Genomic DNA, 19,575 nt, shown 5'->3' with positions numbered 1-19,575 from the left:
TACATCTTCACTGTGCAAAATTCTCCATCTCCTTTTTTGTCCTGATGGAGTCTCTCCTCCTGCTCATCACTCATTGATCACAGATTGTCAGAAAACCGATCCAGATATGAAAACAAGTCATGCAATTTGATGCTCATGTTGCATCCATAGCTCAGAAAGTTGACCTGATTGAGCAAAACCAATGGGATTTTTTGGTTCAGCACATCAAAAAGACCCTAAAACAGTTGAAAAACCCCAGACAATATTTTGGCTATTGACCAGTGTTATTATTGACAGGCATTCATCAATGCATTGACAAGAAATTTCTTTCAACAAGAGCTGCTATGAAAAATTAAGACTGATCCAGCATCCTTCGCCCAACATCTCCCTCACACCTTTACAAAATGTTTATCTACCCTTGATGTCTGTAAGACAGATATCCAAATATTCCTCAAGCCTGATCTTCTTACACATTTGGTGCTGCATCTTATGTGAATTAATCTCCTGCTAAGAAAATTGCAAAACGTTTTGGGACACATCCAAATCTGTGATGCTGCATATACAGTGCTCCTAAGCACAAACACAAGGAATGTAGATAAATGCTACTCAAACGTCACTGCAATGATTGGATAGTCATGCGACTTAATATCATGCTACACTATGCATGCACTTTGTCTGCATGTGATGATGAAAATTCACTCGCATCACCATGCCGAATGCACAAAACCACCGACGATGCAGTGGATGTGGCCTTATTTTCTAATTTATTTAACTAATAATTAATTTACCATATATGTGTGTAACACATTGAAAATTTAGTAGTCAGCAGTAGTCATCACAAAACCTATGCAAAGAAAAAAATGTAATGATTACACCACCACAAAGTGTTAATTTTAACCCATCATGCTAACACAGATAGCCTTATTCTGTAGTAGATCTTGATGTCCTACTAAATGCACTTTATTTCTTCAAACCAGGCGTCACGTACAAATGTATTTTTAGAAATCAGAGTACAAGGACTACACAATACATCTTAGAAAGTTTCGTCTCCATCATCAACAGAACTCTATCTCCACAACAGCCCAGAGAGGACAAAATAAAAGCTTCATCTTTAGTATATCTGTGTTGCAATTATAGAAAGTGTCACAATGTGGGCACTTACTGTATCAAAGAAGTGTTTTTGAACCATATTTTAAACAATTCTTGGATATAAAAAAAGGCAACGCAAACGCAGAAAAGACTACTTTTACCATTGTGACAGGTTGTAATGCATAAATAATTTTCAAAGCAACACTGAAAGCCAACCATAACAAAAAATAAGATGATATATTTGAAACAATATGGAGAAAGCAGAGTGCAATTGAAAGCCTCTGTCAGAAGATTATGTTTAAAGGATTCGTAGGTGAAAAAACATTTTCATAAACTTTGGAGAAAAAGAAAGTTATTTTAAATGCTGTTAAAACCTCTTCTTTTGCTTACTGCACTCCCTCACAAGCTGCTGTCTGAAATGATTCCAAAAGTAACACTGTCCATTTTAGAAAAGAAATTAAGCTGTCCATAGATTACAGATCTAATGAAGGGAAACAGACAAAGATTACAGACTTCTACTCAAGTTGGTATGTACAGAATAAAAGCAAAGTTTTAAAAGAAATTTGACTTGTTAACATTGCTACCAAGTCAATTTTCCGATTATTAGTTGCAGAGTTAGCCTTTTTTGAAAAAAAGATTCCTCTTTTTTTAGTTGTTCAGAAAGCAAAGACCCCTAGTCTTACATAGTATATACACCGTGTTCCAAATTATTATGCAAATTGGATTTAAGTGTCATAAAGATTACATTTTTTGTTGTGCTATTAAATTTATAGATGGTATTGTGTGTCAGGGCTCTTTGAATCACTATAATTAATTTCAGAGAGCTGAGTTGATTAGTTTGTCTGGTGAGCTCAATTAAAGGAAATCTACTTAAGAAGGATGTCCCACGTTATTAAGCAGGCCACAGGTTTCAAGCAATGTGGGAAAGAGAAAGAATCTCTGCTGATGAAAATCACCAGATAGTGTAGTGCCGTATGACAAGGTATGAAAACATTAGATATTTAACAAAAACTGAAACGTTATCATCGTACTGTGAAGAGATTTGTGGCTGATTCAGAACAAAGATGGGTTTGTACAGATAAAGGCATAATGAGGAAGGTTCCTGTTAGATAAATTCATCGGATTAAGAGAGCAGCTGTTAAAATGCCCTTACAAAGCAGCAAACAGTTATTTGAAGCTGCTGGAGCCTCTGGAACCTCAAGGTGGAGGATCCTCCAGAGGCTTTCGGTGCATCAACCTACTATTCAGCTTCCCCTAACCAGAGCTCACAAGCAGAAACGGTCTCAGTGGGCCCAGATGTACATGAAGATTCATTTTCAAACAGACTTATTCACTGATGACTGCTGTGCAACCCTGGATGGTCCAGATGGACGCAGTAGTGGATTGGTGGTGGACGGCCACCACATCCCAACACGGCTGTGACGTCAGCGAGGAGGTGGTGGAGTCATGCTTTGGGCTGAAATCATGAGGAGAGAATCATTGGTCGGCCACTTCAGAGTCCATGAAGGTGTAAAAATGACCTCAGCAAAGTAGATTGACTTTCTGACTGATCACTTTCTTTCATGGTTCAAAAGAAGAGCCGAACCTTCAGTAGCAAAATCATCTTCATGCATGACAATGCACCATCTCATGCTGCAAGGAATACCACTGTATTGTTGGCTGCTATGGGCATGACAGGGGAGAAACTCATGGTGTGGTCACCATCCTCCTCTGACCTCTGACCTCAACCCTATTGAGAACCTTTGGAGTTTCCTCAAGCAGAAGATCTGAGGGTGGAATGCAGTTCATATCAAACCAGCAGCTCTGGGAAGGTTTTCTGACATCCTGCAAAGAAATTCAAGCAGAAACTTTCCACAAACTCACAAGTTCAATGGATCAAGAATTGTGCTGTGATATCAAAGATGGACTCCTATGTTAACATGAAACTCGGTCTGTTGAGATGTTTTTGATTGAAATAGCTTTTGATTTTAGTACATGTGACCATTTAATGCTGCACATTCAAATAATGACCTTTTGCAGTTCTTTACAATCCATAAAATGTTTAGAAAATCTGCTGTGCATAATCATTTGGAACAGTGCATTTTGAGTTTTTTATTTTTGAAAAAAAAATACTGTTCTCATGGGGAGCTTTGTTCGGTAAAATTTGATTTATACTGTAATAGTTCATGACTTGAAAATTATACTGACCATCATTTGCATTGACCATTTCAGAAAATCTGAGAAAATATCACTTGCATAATAATTTGGAACACGGTATGAATGGTCCAGTTTTGCTTGAAAGCAACAACACTGCTTTAAAAAAGCGAATAGATTTTTAGCAAGAACATAAATTCCTTCGCATGCCTCAATTTAACTGGATTTTCTAATTCCGGCTTCATATGATGATGGTCCTTGCACTGAATTTGCTTCAACTCATTCAGTTGTGATGAACTGATACACACACACTCGCATCAAGCTTGCCAGAGTGGGATAATTCTCACGGTGTGAGTTAAGTCATGCGACGAGCTTTCAGGCTCTTTTTGGTTTGCATTTCAGAGATGATGTTTTTCAAAAATGATCAAGTGTTTGTTTTTATGAACAACATATTACACAAGAGTGTTTTGCAGTTGAAGAGGAATCAGCTTCATCACATTGGACGCAGTTGGTGCTGTTTGTGTGTTTAATAGTCAGCGTCCAGATGCTGTCAGTGAGCTGCTGGGCGGGCTGGTGTTGCAGGGCTCAGGAGGCCTGCCTGCCCGACTGCCTGCATCTTCCCTACAGCTGCTTCTCATAAAGACTTCTCCCCTCCTCTCCGTCGCCTCTCTTTTTCCCCTGCAGAAAGAGCTAACACCGTTACATCATCTTCATTCTTTGCTTGTTTGTTCTGAAACTTCTCCATCCCCCCCCACCTTGTCATTTCTAAATGCCTAAAAAGGACAAAGTTTCAGATAGCCCTCCGCAGTCCCCACTACCGCAACATCTTGGAGTTTTCCTAAAGTCAGAAATCAACCAAAAAATGTCTCAGGACCGCTTGCTATCGTCAACGGTTGGTAGAGGATAAGTAAATCATCACTCATGGCAAACACGATAGCTCGAAATGTGGCTTACGTTAACGTGAGGAATTTCTGTTTCTGTCTTTCTTTCTGCGCCCAGGCACAGTGAGGACCCCATCTCCAACAGAATGTGGCTGAGTGCAGCTTATATTCCAAAAGCCTCATCTGTAATCAATTTAACACACTGCTGCACACTTAGCCTAGCTCCTTCTGGAAGGGCCAACTTGGCTGTTCTCTCTATCCCACCCTCCTCTCTTTTATTTTCCACTTTATTTTTTTTCCTCCTTCATTGCTATTTGGTTACAAAGTTGTGGGGAGACCACGTTAGTAGAGGAATAAGGGTGAGCCATAGGGAGGTAAAAGGATAACGTTGGATCCTTTGCTTCTCTGTGCTGGTCGTCCTGAGCAGATCTCAGATTTTCTGCAATTCTGGAGGACAGATTTTTGATTCAAAGCTAATTTTACCACATTACTACAACAAATTGCAACGCTGTTTACAGATATTTTGAGTAACACATAGTTGAAGCGGAAAAAGTATGATCTATTGGTTTTATTATTGGCAATATATTGTACAGACATTTGAAAAGTGTGATGTCTTTGTGTTCAGGTGCCCTCACCCTACAAAACAAGAAATAAAAGTGTAAGCAAATGCCTTCAGAAGTCACTTACTTTATAAATACAGCTCAGCTGCGTCATTATTTGATCTCAGGGGACATATAGCAAAGGTTGTTCAGAGGTTTGTCAGAGTAGTCAAGTAACAAACAGCATCATCAAGCCCAAAGAACACAGCAGACAGGTCAGGCATAAAGTTGTGAAAAAGTTTAAAGCAGGATTAGATTATAGTGCTGCTGTCAATCGATTAAAAAGTTGAATCATATTCATCACATTCTAGCACTTTATGCAATCACGTTTAATAACTGTGCTCAATGCATATTTTCAAAAATTATTTCAGAAAATATTTCAGTGTCCGTATGAAAATGTCCGCTTGTTCTGTTTTGCAGGTTTTAATATTCAGGAATGTCTAAAAGAAGTCTTTTTTTTTTTCTTCCAAATGTTAATTTAGAAATGGATAAAGGATATTTAATCATTATGTGGTAATGTGGCCTTGTTTTTCCTTTTGAGTTTAAGTGATGTTTTTTTTATATTTGTTGTTTAGGATTGATGTTATGTTTTGAGGTGTTTATTGCTGTGTTGCATGTTTTTGAGGTCACGTGCCACGCGCACCCGGAGACGCCCACTGCATCAGCACAGGTGTTCCGCATTCTGATTAAGTAGCGTGCAGACTGGGACTGGGATAAAATCATCGATGGTGAGACATCCAGCCAGAAGAGGCGGACGGACTTGGGCTGTTCTTTTTGTGGAGGACGGCACGAGCAGGCTTAGGGACTAGCGACGAGAGGACGGGTTGCCAGGAAGCGCCATCCGTCGGGTTGCTGTTGGAGGCCGCGGGTTACTCGACTGGTCGCCGTCGAGAAGCGTGTGGCCGGCTGGAGGAGCCGTCGGGACCAGGGTGCGGCTGAGGTTCATCAGAGGCTGGAGCTAAGCATCTATTTTATAGACTCGTTTTGACTTGGTTACCAAGGACTGCCTGCGCCTCCTCTTTCTTTTGATTTCCTGTTTTTAAAATAAATTATTGGAACTTTTATTGGTTGTTGGAACTCTGTTCACAATCCCTGCTGGTTCATATTGGGTACTCCACTCGGGTGCCACAGAATCTGGCGTTGTCGGCAGGATCGCAAGATTGTGAGCGGTGTTTTAATAACTAAAAAAAAAAATGATGATGCCTATTTATCCCGGTGCCCCTTGGATCCCTAAATTTGAAGGGCAGGGTGATAATACTAAATATAATGAGTGGAAGGAGCAAATGCAAGGTCTTTTAGATGCAAATGACTTATCTGAATCACACAAAGTAAAGATTTTGACTGGTGCTTTGTCTGGGTTGCCCAGACGTCAAATTAATGTGCTCTGTGATAATGAACGTGATAAGGTGACAAAAGTATTTGCAGTACTGGATGACTTGTATATAAAAAAGGTTCCAGTTTCTGCTTTACGGTCACAATTTTTTGGTTGTGCGCAGAAACCGGGTGAGTCTGTCCAGGCATATGGACTCCGGTTGAGAGAGTTGTATCGAAAATTACAGAAACATGACGAAACGGAAGCACCCACTGATACCCACCTTAGGGATCAATTCCTGCTTGGCCTGGAGGATGGTGCCATGCTGCAGATGTTAAAGCGAGTTGTGCGTTTGGATCCGGATGTGACTTTCGGTGCTGTCCAGCAGGAGGCCCTTCTATTGGAAGAAGAACTAAGTTCAAAATGGCCTGAAGTGACATGTGCTGCGGTAAGGGACCCTAATGCTGTTCGATTTCATCAACAGAATGACTTGTGGAAACAGGAGCTGAAAAGGGAACTCATGGAGGAGGTGAAAGCCCAGATGAAGGACCTTGCTCGTGAGTTAACCAAAGTCCAGAGAAGGGTGGGAAGGAACGAACCTTACACAGAAATGCTCTGAAGACTTGTATTGCTCTTTCCACCGACGCGCTTATGGAGCAACTTCCCGTTGGGAAGCATGAACTGCCTTTGATGCTCTATTACCCTGTAATTAATGAAGAACAAGTACTACGCCGCTCTACAAGAGGACAGTGTCCTTCTCGCTATGGGGAGTAAATATCGGCCGGGACTGGCCTTGTTAAAGTATGGGGGGGTGTGGTAATGTGGCCTTGTTTTTCCTTTTGAGTTTAAGTGATGTTTTTTTTATATTTGTTGTTTAGGATTGATGTTATGTTTTGAGGTGTTTATTGCTGTGTTGCATGTTTTTGAGGTCACGTGCCACGCGCACCCGGAGACGCCCACTGCATCAGCACAGGTGTTCCGCATTCTGATTAAGTAGCGTGCAGACTGGGACTGGGATAAAATCATCGATGGTGAGACATCCAGCCAGAAGAGGCGGACGGACTTGGGCTGTTCTTTTTGTGGAGGACGGCACGAGCAGGCTTAGGGACTAGCGACGAGAGGACGGGTTGCCAGGAAGCGCCATCCGTCGGGTTGCTGTTGGAGGCCGGCACGAGCAGGCTCAGGGACTAGCGACGAGAGGACGGGTTGCCAGGAAGCGCCATCCGTCGGGTTGCTGTTGGAGGCCGCGGGTTACTCGACTGGTCGCCGTCGAGAACCGTGTGGCCGGCTGGAGGAGCCGTCGGGACCAGGGTGCGGCTGAGGTTCATCAGAGGCTGGAGCTAAGCATCTATTTTATAGACTCGTTTTGACTTGGTTACCAAGGACTGCCTGCGCCTCCTCTTTCTTTTGATTTCCTGTTTTTAAAATAAATTATTGGAACTTTTATTGGTTGTTGGAACTCTGTTCACAATCCCTGCTGGTTCATATTGGGTACTCCACTCGGGTGCCACAATTACAATACGCAAACTGTCTTGGTTTTATTCAAATTTCTACTGTGGTGTTTTTTAAAGCAAAATTTGACGCAGAGCACATCACTTTGACTCGCCTCGCTCATTTTTTCACTCGGTTTGAGACAGTGGATTGTTGACCGCCGTACAACAGCGTTCAACATGTTGTTTGAAGTAACCCACTGCAGGAAATAGGTCTTCAGGCCACTCATCTGCATTATGAAATATTAACATGTTAAACTTTCTAGATTAATCACATGCATTAATGTTGACAGCCCTAATTGTAAAACAATATTGCAGGCTTTAAATGTCTTACAGAGCTTTGTTCAATCCATCAGGCAGAAATGAAAATTGTGTGGTGAAATTGTTTTTTTTTCCTTCTTTTAAAGTTTTTCTTTCCCCTCTGGCCTTTATTTGATAGTGAATTGATAGGAAAGTGGGTAATGACAGAAGGAGTCAGACAAGGTCATCAGGCCGGGACTCAAACCAGTGACACAGGATTAAGGCCTCCATATGTGGGTTGTGCTTAACCCTTGCACCACAACAGTGCCCCATGGTCCAGTTATACACATACAATTGCCCAAACTGACAGGCAGTTAATCAGACAAGCAGCCAAGAAGTCTCTGGAGAAACTACAGAGATAAACTGCTCAGGTGAAAGAAGCTAACTCGATTTGGCTTAACAACAACAAGAGGTAGGTCAATGTAATACACTTAGATGAGCCTCTGCTGCACCACCTGAATAGAATAATTACGTCATTGAGGCTCTGGAGAACTGATCTACACAAGGAGGAGGTCATTAAGCCATTTCATTCCAGTGTTTTGTACCTGTGGCACATCTAAAAACTGCAGGTTTAGACACTGGTTTAGGCATATGAAAACCTCTGCAAGACGCTGTATATTACCACCTAGCACTTGTTTGAAAGCAACATACTTCCTTCCAGAAGAAGCAAAGAAATGTTGAAGGAACTGTAGAGAGGGAGAGAAACAAACAAATGAAGAAGAGAATTGTAACGTTCCTTCATGCTGTCATCCTCTCTGTTTTTGTCTTTGTGTCATCCTCAGGGCCCCCACTGCTTTCCCAAGCTGATTTCCTTGCAAGGCCTTGGACTCGAGCCAAACACGCCAACTCTATGGCCATGCATGAGTGCGTGCTCCAATCTGTGCAGGAAACTTTTCATGTATGTGGCTGTCATACACAATCTGTCACAAGTCTGGAAATTACATTTCACCATTGCACACTTTCTATGTACAAGCCATCTCATGTTCACTTCAATGCTGTCTAAACTCCTCGTCCTCATTGTTGCGTTCCCTTCTCCCTCCACCCCCCATTCACCATTCCTTTATTGTTAAAAAAAAAGAGGACGGACGTGAGACAGTACCGAAACTGGTATAGGCACGGGGCCAAACAGGAACCGAAGGGGGATACCGCAAACAATTATTTCTCACAGCACATTTCTCTGCTTATCAAGCAATTCCAAATATAACACATGCAACACATTGTTATATTTCCAAACCCACACTTAGCAGTGCTTATTATTGTCTTGGTAATTTACATCAGGGACCTCTGACAGTCTGTGTGTCTGACGACAGTACCACTGGTGGGGTACTGGAAGTACGCTGATGAATATTACTTTAAATGACATCTCAAAAGGTTTGGTTTCAAACCTCTATTGGCACTTTTAGAAATTTCCATTGCTGCTCAAACATTTTGAACAAAGTCATGACACCTAGCTCAGCTGAAGACTTTATGTATTCATGATGAAATTTGGAGCCTTAAGCACAAGTGGTTGATGCATTTAGATAATTTAAATAATTTCTCAATTTTTGTTCTTCTGAGACCAAAATAAGTTGCAAACTGGATGCTTTGCTTTTCCTAAAACAAATGTGTAAAGGTTTTGAATCTACAATCATTAGCATATACATTTTTCACATTTGTTTAATTAAAACATTGCATGTTTAATTTACTGTTGAGCAGGTTAAAAAAAGTTTCTAAAAGTGTTTTTAACCAGCTCAAAATGTTTTGGTGATTTTAGCTTTTCTATTATTACTATTATCACTACACTGACAGATGAGACCTGAAAGCTAGGTTTTTCTTTTTGTCCATATTTATAAGTTTCACTGTTTTTTTTGATCAGAGCTGTCTCATACCAGGACAGTCCTAAACTTGTGTCACTGTGGTTAGCGGTGCTGTTCCAGCAACTTTCTTCTAGCGACAGTTGAGTCAGACATTTGAACCATTGATGTGAATGGGTATTACAGCAGAACACTGATCCTAAACCGCATCAAGAAATGATTAGACGGGGATACAATCAAGCTCTAGAATACACTCTTTCCAGTCTTAAATACAGCACCTCTAAACATCTTTGGATGACGCTTAAAGGCGAATGATGTGGACAGTTTCAAACTATGCCGGAAACTTTTAAATGACACTTATCTGGGTTGAATGTACATATTTAAGCCTATATTTGTGATTTTGACCACATGTCGATCAATGATGATTCAGTGCACGAGTTTCAACGCATGTCAATTTTCTTTAAAGTAGTGTGACCATCACTTTCTGTAAAAAGATCAGTTTGAATGCATCGTCAAAGACGCCACATGACATTCATGTCCATGGTGAGTGAAAGTAAACTTCTCACTGTAACTGTAAAATGCAGCAGTTCTTACAAATGCCAGCGGAAGGAAGCTCCGTACACGGTCGGCATTGTCCTTTCACCCGTCAAAAGTTTACAAATGACCAATCCTCAAGGTTTAGGTCAAGGCTTTTATTGTATAAGATTTCAGACTCCATTGGTGTTTATTCCTTTAGTCTTAATTCAAGAAACAAATTTGGGAAACCTTTCAACAATGCTGCCTTGTTGAAAGCCAAAAAATCCTTGTTAAACATCATCTAAAAGGGTGGTAAGCCAGCCAATTAGAGGAATTACTGCCTACAAACATTTTTTTTCCAGCAAACTGTTGACAACACAACACATTAATTGGCCTCAATGAGGTGGGTGAATAACAAAAGCACAAGACAGAGTACAAAAGAACACATCTCCGATGAAAAGGGGGAAAGTGATGAAGTATCCGAAGTATCCAGAGAGTTTCTTTAAACCGGTCTCTGTCATTCTTCTCAAATGGGAAAGAGTGTCTTTGTTTCCTCCTTGTCCAGAGGTGGAGCATCTGTCGGCCATGGACTCGTCGGTCCACTCTCACAACAGATACAGAGCACCCCTCAGCAGAGCTCCTGACTCATGCAGAATCTGCTCTCAATTACCCTGCTGGCTCCACACAACAATGTGCGCTGCCAATTCATTCCAAGACACGTTTTCAATAAACTGCTCTCACTTTGGCCCTCATCAACCAGTTCAACACTGCTTCTGTTATATGCAAAGAGCCACGTTTGTTTCCCTCATATCTGAAAGACCAGTGCAGCTCCAGCCAACGACCGAGACCTTCACAAGATTTTTTCTTCTTCTGCCCCATAAACCCCTGAACATATACGGCAAGCGGGTATAAGCGGGACAGCCTACTTTGGCCACATTTTGCCATAAATCTTTGGCATCCTTTTGCCTGGGGTACTGAGTGTACAGTTAGTTTTTGTCTTGGGTAGAGAATTGACATCAAATCAATTAAACAAAGCTGTAGCATAACATTTTATGAAATCTATTTTAAAACATGTCATGTCAGTTCAACATTAAAATTGATGTTTGCGTTTCAGTTTCACCGAGGCTGTAAAACATGGTAGTTGTACATGAAGAACCTTCTTTCTACCTTATTTATTGGATTTCTACAATAGTCTGTTTAATTTGCAAAGTTGAGATTTTTCTAAAGCCACGGTGTACATGCAGGCTTCAGAAAAACTTAATACTTCACTTGAAGACATTGTTACTGTTGTTCATCAGATGAGAAGCCCCGCCACATGCTAGCATTTGAGTTTGGAAAGCCTCCTTGCAATCACCCTAATCATAGCTCCATCCGAAGATTCAAGTCAGGACTCTGGCGGGGCAACTACATTAATATTACCTCGAGATGAAACATGTAGGTTAAATTAAAAGATTACTCTAAGGCTAAATCTGCAATAACTTTGGGCTTACTAGCAAATGCAAGGTCGCGGCAGGTCTCAAACCTCTAAGATAGCATCAATAATGACTCGGGAAAAGAATGGATAGCAATTTTTTAACCTAAGCATAAAGCCCAAAAAGCTTAAGTCTGAGGAAAGTGAGCTCACATATTTTTGCAGCCATAAACATTATGGCTGCAAAACTACAAAAATACTTCAACATACAAACATTAACTTCAGGGGTCTAAATCAAGTTTCACCTCCAAGCCATGGTCTCTGAGTTGAGCTCCAATTTCAAAACCCTCCTCTCTTCATCTCGTACTTGATTTTTTTTTTCTTCCTGGTATATATTTAAAGGATTCCAATAGAGAATTCCCAACAGAGCTCCACTGTCTCATCCAAGCTTCCCTGCTCCTCCGCATGCTTGCACAGACATATTTTCATAATTCACCCTCCAGTCCTCAGGGGATCTAAACAAGGCGAGAGCTTGGGAAAGTGCTCTTCCGGAGTGTAACCTTAGAGATGACGCTACTGACATCCGCACACCCTTCGACTGAGAGCTGTGAGCCAGGGTCAAGGCCGCCACTGGACAAATATGAGTAAAACAGAGTCTTTTGTTTGGTTTCCCCTCGCACAAATCATACTAAACCAATGTAAAGAATGTACTTTAGCACAATAAAATTTGTTCTTTAATAAAAAATTAAAGCTATTATCTGAAAAAGCATAAGATCTGAAGCAAAATATTTCTAAAGAAGAAGAAAGAATTACAAGTACAACTCAGAGAAAACACATCACCAGCGACGCCACTACTTTCCTTGCTCTACATTTCAAACAAGACAGTGTTTAAATGTGATTTGTTATAATCCAGCCTCCTCTGTGTCTGCAGTGCGTCTGGGGCATCTACTTATTATGTTGTTAAACTTGGATGAACTTAAAGATGCAGAATTGTTTTAATTGCCATTATCCAAGAGATCCTTAAATTGACAGGTAAACGCCATTCTTTTCGCTCACAGCCACGTCTGCAAGAGGGCACAAAATAATGGAAGAGTGGAGGAAGGAGAGAAGGCTGCAACTCCATGTGAGTAACTTTCTTGCAAGATACAATGGTAATCACTAAGACAGTAAAAAAAAAAATTAAGCTCAACTGCAAGTTAAAAGGAATAGCTGGGGCCTAATCATCTTCTGTTTTAGGTTAAGTATGCTATGTCTATTAAAATGCCGCCTTATTTGGTGAAAATAAAACCAAACTATTTAATTGTAAAAACAAAGGAGGAGGTGCGGGAGACTCTTGTGGGCTCTATTGCAGTCTTTAGTTCAATCATATAGAATTAAACAGTTAAGGGTTAGTGTCAAAACCTTGTGTCAGAAGTTACTGATGGCATGAGCATGTATTTTGTGGTGAAAGAACAGCTAATTTCGTTGTGAAACATACATCACTATGGTGACGGAAAGCTGCTGCACGAATATGCACAGGATTCATTCATTCAACTGATGTGTTCCAGTGTTTGAGTAGTAAATTCTTGGTTGAATTTTTAAATTTAATACCATTCTTTTTATGACAAAGTCCAACTTTGTTAATTTGGCTTTGTACAGACAACATTAATCGGCACCGTTTTGGAGTGAATGTTTTAGGAGACATTTAATTTATGTCAAAAAGAGTCGGAGCATTTCACCCTCAAAGGCAAGACCTTTGAGGGTGGTGACTGTTGTGTCTGAGCGCAAATGTGAATTGGACAGAGACAAACCCATACGACAGAGACACTACCCATACGTTCCCCCTCAAATTTAACTGAACGGTCAAACTGAAGCTGCGATGGACTGGTGACCTGTCAAGGGTGTACCCTGCCTCTTGCCCTTTGACAGCTGGAGATAGGCACCAGCACCCCTCAGGGCCCCAATGGGATAAAGGTGTCAGAAAATGGATGGATGGACAAAATGAAGACTCATACAGGACAGTTAATTTGGCTTTAAATTTCTAGGTGGTAAACACAGAATGTGCAGTAATTTAGTTTTAATCTAGCTGAATTTAGTACACTTGACAATACATATGTAGAATTGATCAAAATTTGTTTGGTTGCTGTTGGTTTACCACCCAAAGTCCAACAATCTACATTGAAAAGTGTTAATATGAATTAGTCCAACATTGCAATGTGATGGCATGCAGAACTAATGCATGATTTGGCTTGACTCTGGATTTTGGATGTACAAGATTTAACCACGCGAGTGCATGGGAGGAGGGAGCGAGACCTATTTTTGATCCTGACAAAATCCATGACCCACTAACAGTATTACACACTATACACCCCCATCATAAGAGGAATTCATGGACCATAACCACAGGAAGCATTGCTTCAGGGTACATCTCTGTGGTAACAGCAGCAGCTCTGGGACAGCAGACGGTTGGCCTTTTTGAGTAGCAGGCTGATGGGAACGGTGTCCGTTAAAAACAGCCTGTAACACCTCCCAGCCCCCAAACCCTGCTGTCTGTCACCATTCTGAGACAAAATCAATAAGCAGTAAAACGCATCAACCCGTAGAAGCTACAGCAGATAAATTTACACAAGAACTTTCTATGAATATACATGGATATCAGCATATTTCTAACTTTGTAGGTCTGTGAAGGTGATTCAGATTATGGCAACAATTTCACATGTAATTAGAGTTACTGTTATCATTAGGCCAAATTATTGGTCATACCAATCACTTAAGAGTACGATCTCCACTTGCAAAACCAAAAAAGATCCCAAATTGAGGAACAACATGATAAAAAGCATTTGTTGTAGAATTTTCTTCTGATAAGAAACAATATTCTGTTATTTGTTGATATGGGTTTAGCTGGTGCTTATTCAAACAATCTTGAGACATGCTGTATTCAGTGTACAACAAAAATATAAAGGTTTTCGTTTAAAGATAAAAAACAATAAATAAAGCCTGAGAAAATGTGGAAATTATATGCAGTATGTAGGGCTGATCCTAAAAGGATTGCAGAAAAAGAAAGACAGAAATCAAGTCAAGAACAGAAAGTAATTTTCTACAACGGCATACAGTGACTCGCAAAAAGTATTAAGACTCCTTGAACTTCTTCATATAATTTTTTTCATGTCACAATCTCAAACTTCAATGTATTTTATTGCAATTTTATGCAAAAGAAGACAAAGATAATAGTGTTTCACAAGTTTCTTACTTCAACCTACTCCTTTTTGAGAATGTTAAGATTATTGTAGCACAAATAAAAATGTGTCTTTTGCAGTCATTGTTAATGTGTGTGATTTTATACTTCTATCATGTTCGAAATAAATAAATAAAATAAAATGGTGTCAATGGCCGGACACAATAATGAAGCGGAAGGAATTGGTTTTTATTATTATTCTTTTAAACAAATAAAAGTCAGAGGACAGGATAGCAGTCCTTTACAGTTCTCCAGACCAGCAGACAAACCGTCACCATTCCTTTATCTCAAGCTCTATAAACGTTCTCCATGACTCCAGAGAGTCAGCTTGTCTCTGTTCAATAAAATCTCACTCCTACTTTGCTTGGTAAGTAAAAGACAGGATCAGGCAGACACGGAGGATTAGAGGACCAAAGGAATTTTGATCTGTGATCTGCTTCAGCTGTTCATTTGTCTAATTATGAATATAAAGGAGAAAATATGATACAGAAGATTTTACTTCTTTTTGCAATTAATGGGGAATTGGTACAGGTTTTGTTCTTGTGTTTCGAAATGGAACCGTTTTTAATCACCTTCTGATAAAACAAACACACAAGGATGGATGTGTTTGAGCACAAAATGTGATCATCAACAATAAAACAACATTCAAAAACCCTTGTGAAGATGCTGGTTGAATGCTGGGAAGGGTATGTCATTGTCTAGTAGAAACAAGTCCAGTACCCAGCGGGACTCATAGCAAGTAAAGCATTTACTTCAAAAATATCACGAAAAGCCAGATTGAACACTCCGCGACTGAAGTGTTCAGGCATAATAATCATTGTAACATAAGGATTAAAAAAGGGAGGCTAAAGTGGCAAATGAGGAAAATGAACAGGTGCTTTTGAAAGTAATATAAAGCTACCAAATGTTTAAAAAAAAGAACGAGAAAGTGTTTGTGAGTTTTTGCAATAGTTACGAAAGCAATGCAAGTTTTAATGGGGAAAAACTCACTCAAAACATCTGCTTGGGCCATTTTCTCTTGAGAAATCCTCAAAAGCTGAGCCTGTTTACAATGACAACTCCACAAACTCCATTGGCAGATAATCTTCACTCTTACTCTGTTCTGTGTGAACATTTCAACCTCATTTTTTAAAAAAATGTTCTTTTTGGCCAAGTTGTTGCTTTTCTAGATTTTCAACAGCGACCCATTGATAATTAATGTTGTGCTTTTTTTGACAAGAGGTGTAATTTTCTTTATTGTACTATTTATAGAGATTAAACTTAATCCTTCGGGCAGAGGTTTTTTCAGTATCAAAACATCCTGACAACACACAATTCTTTTACCCTTTCAGCCCTCTTGAGCTAACTTCATTCTGACTGGAGAGATTTTTTTTTATGGATAGCCACCTGTAGGTGAACTCCTGCTTCCTCCCTGAGGAGGTTTCCATCCACCTTTCAAAACAATACAAGCAATGCATGAAGATGTGCTTTTGTTCACAGGGAGGAAAGCTCATCTCTCTATCCCTGGGAACATAATGGTATACATGCATGCACTTGGTGCAATCACAGACAGCTCAGTGAGGAGCAAATGAGTCTGTTTTGAGTCCCCAGGGTAAGGTTTAAGAAAGTCTTAGAAAAGTCTTAAGAAGGAAAAAAAAATCAGCCTGGAAGAAACAAAGCTAAAATAAACCAGCTTATAGCATTTTCCATTAGCATTGCTTGAGGGAAGCATAGAGCCACATTCTTTACACAGAATAAAGGAAGCCTGACCCAATCAAGGTCAGGCGCAAGCAATTACACTGGCACTGCTGAGAAGAAGGTAGAGATGCACACCAGCATAACCTCTAAGACACATGTCTTTGTACAGCTATAGGAAAATGTACTTTGTTCTGGATTAAAAAACAAAACACGGTGACAAATCAAATCTTTTAGATTTCACTATACCTTTCTGAGCTGGTTGAGCCCCGATGAAGCTCTCTCGGTGTAGCTGTTCATTTTGTGAAACCCGATCCCGCAGAGAAGAGCATCCACTCTCATGGCTCCTTTTCTACCAAACTAACTAGCTTTCCTACCCCTTCTCCCCTCTCTTCCTCCGTTCCAGCGCCCCCTACCCCTGCCTCTGACTTCTCTCGCTCTGCATGGCTCCTTCCCGAACCTCCTACAAAGCCACAGCCGAAGGAAGCGCGAAAGAAAGTTTTTTGGGGGGGGAAGTGGGGAGCGGAGTGAAGGGTCTCCCTCTTCTCCCGTCCAGCCTCGAGGCTAAAGCGGTTCGCGGCTCCGTCTGCACGCGCTCACAGTCCTATCCATAAATGACAGATTTTCTTCTCTCCCCCTCTGAAACTTTTCCCACCACTCCTTTCCTCAAGCCACCCCCTTCCTCCTAACTTCTCTCTATATATCCTCCCTCTCCATTTTCCATCATCACCGCCCCCACCCAGCTAAGCCCCCCACCGCTAAGCTAATCTGCAGCTGGCCGGGTGATTGGAGCTCCGGTTGCCTGGGAAACCAATTGTCCTGTTCGGTAAAAGAAAGACAGGGGGAAACGGAGCAGGAAGGGAAAGGCTTAAAAAGAGGAGCGACTGCACGTAACTAAAAGCTCTTCTGGGAGGCAGTGAAGAGGGGTTCTTACTATCTCCGTGAGACGACAACATGTCCGTCAGTTTTATCTCTTTGTTCAGATGTGCCAACTAGTGACAGCAGCGACAAGAAAAGAAAAAAAAAACACGTAACAAACGTGGTATGGAAGGATTAGCTTGATTGAGAAGATACGAACAGCGGAGTCCACAGCACGGGGATAACTCCGTGGACCTGTCGAAGAGACAGAGACAGAGAAAGCAAGTGTCCAGGAAACAAGGGTGGACATGCATACTGATGGATGACGGATTAACAATTAACCTTCACACCCCCAAAGGCATTGTTTCTAGGGTTGCTGTATAGAAAGGATGTGTTCAAACAAAGAGTATTCATAAACCTTGAACTCTTTGGCATACAGTAAACCACAAATTTCTACATTTTTATTTCGACCAAGCAAAGACAAGGTCCTTATTGCCAATACCAATTAGCTCAAAACTATTTACAAAATTGTACAATTAGATCAGTTTTATTAAACGGTGTCAAATTCAAGAGGGTTGACAAGAAATAACTGAATACTAGCATGTAATTGTCATTCTCCTTCAGCTCCCAATAAAATACATTGACACCTGTGGTTGAAACGTGACATAAATATGTCTGCATGCCACTGCGTCTCTCTGGTAAAAGTAGAGGTATGTATTTGCTAAGCCTCAACTGCAGTCCCAACAGACCGGTCTACAAGGTTATTTGCTTGAGATCAATGTTGTGGCACAGGCTGAATAATGCAGCGCTTTACCACCATTTTCTTTGTGACATTTTCAAAAGACTGTACTGAAAGCCAACATACAGCCGATGCTACATCCAGGCAAGATTCTCAAAAACTGGGAAAAGGGAAGGATAAATGTTGTGGTCAATGGATCTTGGAAGCGAACAGCGACATAAATGACACTTAGGCTTAATTTCTTCAGTCGTACCGCTGAGCAGCCTTCATAAAGTCCCTGACAGCCTCAATGTAGCAGCTATGGAGCTGACCTCTGAGCCTGAAGCCTGACCTCGCCTTTGAAATGCAAGCACAAACTAAAAAAGCCTGGCTTGTTCATCAGTAGCAGTGGGAGACAGAGGCCAGTGACATCTGTTTGCCGTTTATCTCAGCTTTTTGTGTTCCTCGGTCCTCTATCAGGCCTACAGCTGGGATCCTGGGTGTGTACTGAGCTCACTATCCAGGGGACTCACACTGTGACAGGGAGCATGGTGCCAGCAAGTTCTCAATCACTGACATTGTTGCCTGAAAGAGCTCTTGTTTGAGCTAGGGGAAATTAAATCTCACCATGGGTGTGTTTGGTTCCTTACCTCCTACGTCGTCCTGTGATCCAGAGTCTCGATTACTCATGCGTTAGTAAAACGGTAACGTGGTCAGAATGAAAGCAATTAGAAATCTTATTAAGTAAAAAGTAATAACACAAATGCACCATTATACCATAAGGGATAGTATAGCTTTAGGGACAGTTTAGTTTTGTATTTAACTTTTTTTTCTTTTCTTTAATTGAAAATGTGTGGTTATTATGTTATTTTATTTGTGCATTTTATTTTATTTCTTTTGCAAAGATTCCAGGTGTTGTTGACTAAACTTGAATTATATTGTACTTGTATTTTATTTATCTATATATTTTTTGAAACTGTGCGTCAGAATAAACGAGCTCTTGCTGGAGTAACATTCTATCAACTCGCTTCCTCTGTGATCCACAGACATTGGGAGTACAGGATTCTTCTGCCTGTGTGCCACTTGATACTGGCTCTGATTCCCCCAGATCTGGTGCTGGTCACGCACAATTGAGAAACAGTTTAAGTTATTGTTTTATTTACAAAGAGGTGGCATATCTGGAGGATGCACCAGAAGATTTAGGTTTAGCATCCAATAGTCATGCAAAACATGCAAACAAGGGTCGCCAAATAAAAAAACATCTGTTGTGCACTGCATTGACCAGCAGAGGTTGATTATGAGGATGTCTGAGTCCATGAGGCAAGGTGATTGCGCAGTATGGAAAAAAGATTTCATAGTGGTTCACAAGTACCACCAAACAACAAGTGATCCCACACTATACTGGAAAGAGTATACTCACAACAGAAAAAAAAATCCCTTGAAGAACCGTAGCCAATATGAAGCAATGTCAAGTACTGCTAGGAAGGGGAAGCCTCTCATACCCTTTCCTTCTGAGGGCTGACCATTTGCTTTTAAAGTGTAGCTGTCAAAAACCAACATACTACAAAATGCTATAATTTAAAAAAATCATACACCATCAATATACAT

At 40.7% G+C, this 19,575-nt stretch overlaps 1 protein-coding gene across 2 annotated transcripts in view; it reads right to left on the bottom strand.

Annotated features, from left to right (window-relative positions):
* dennd2a (DENN domain containing 2A) overlaps window positions 1-17,062 on the bottom strand; it is a 42,789-nt gene extending 25,727 nt beyond the window's left edge. For both annotated transcript variants that reach the window (XM_023350753.1, XM_023350759.1), the window contains exon 1: window positions 16,641-17,062. The gene's annotated coding sequence lies outside the window, so the exon portion shown is untranslated. The remainder of the gene's footprint in view (window positions 1-16,640) is intronic.
* Between the last annotated feature and the right edge of the window lie 2,513 nt (window positions 17,063-19,575).

This window comes from Xiphophorus maculatus, chromosome 2 (genome assembly GCF_002775205.1).
Source record: "Xiphophorus maculatus strain JP 163 A chromosome 2, X_maculatus-5.0-male, whole genome shotgun sequence".
In the NCBI taxonomy this organism is placed as follows: Eukaryota; Metazoa; Chordata; class Actinopteri; order Cyprinodontiformes; family Poeciliidae; genus Xiphophorus; species Xiphophorus maculatus.
The sequence above is the reverse complement of the archived record's forward strand: the minus strand, read 5'-3'. Positions and strand labels throughout refer to the sequence as shown.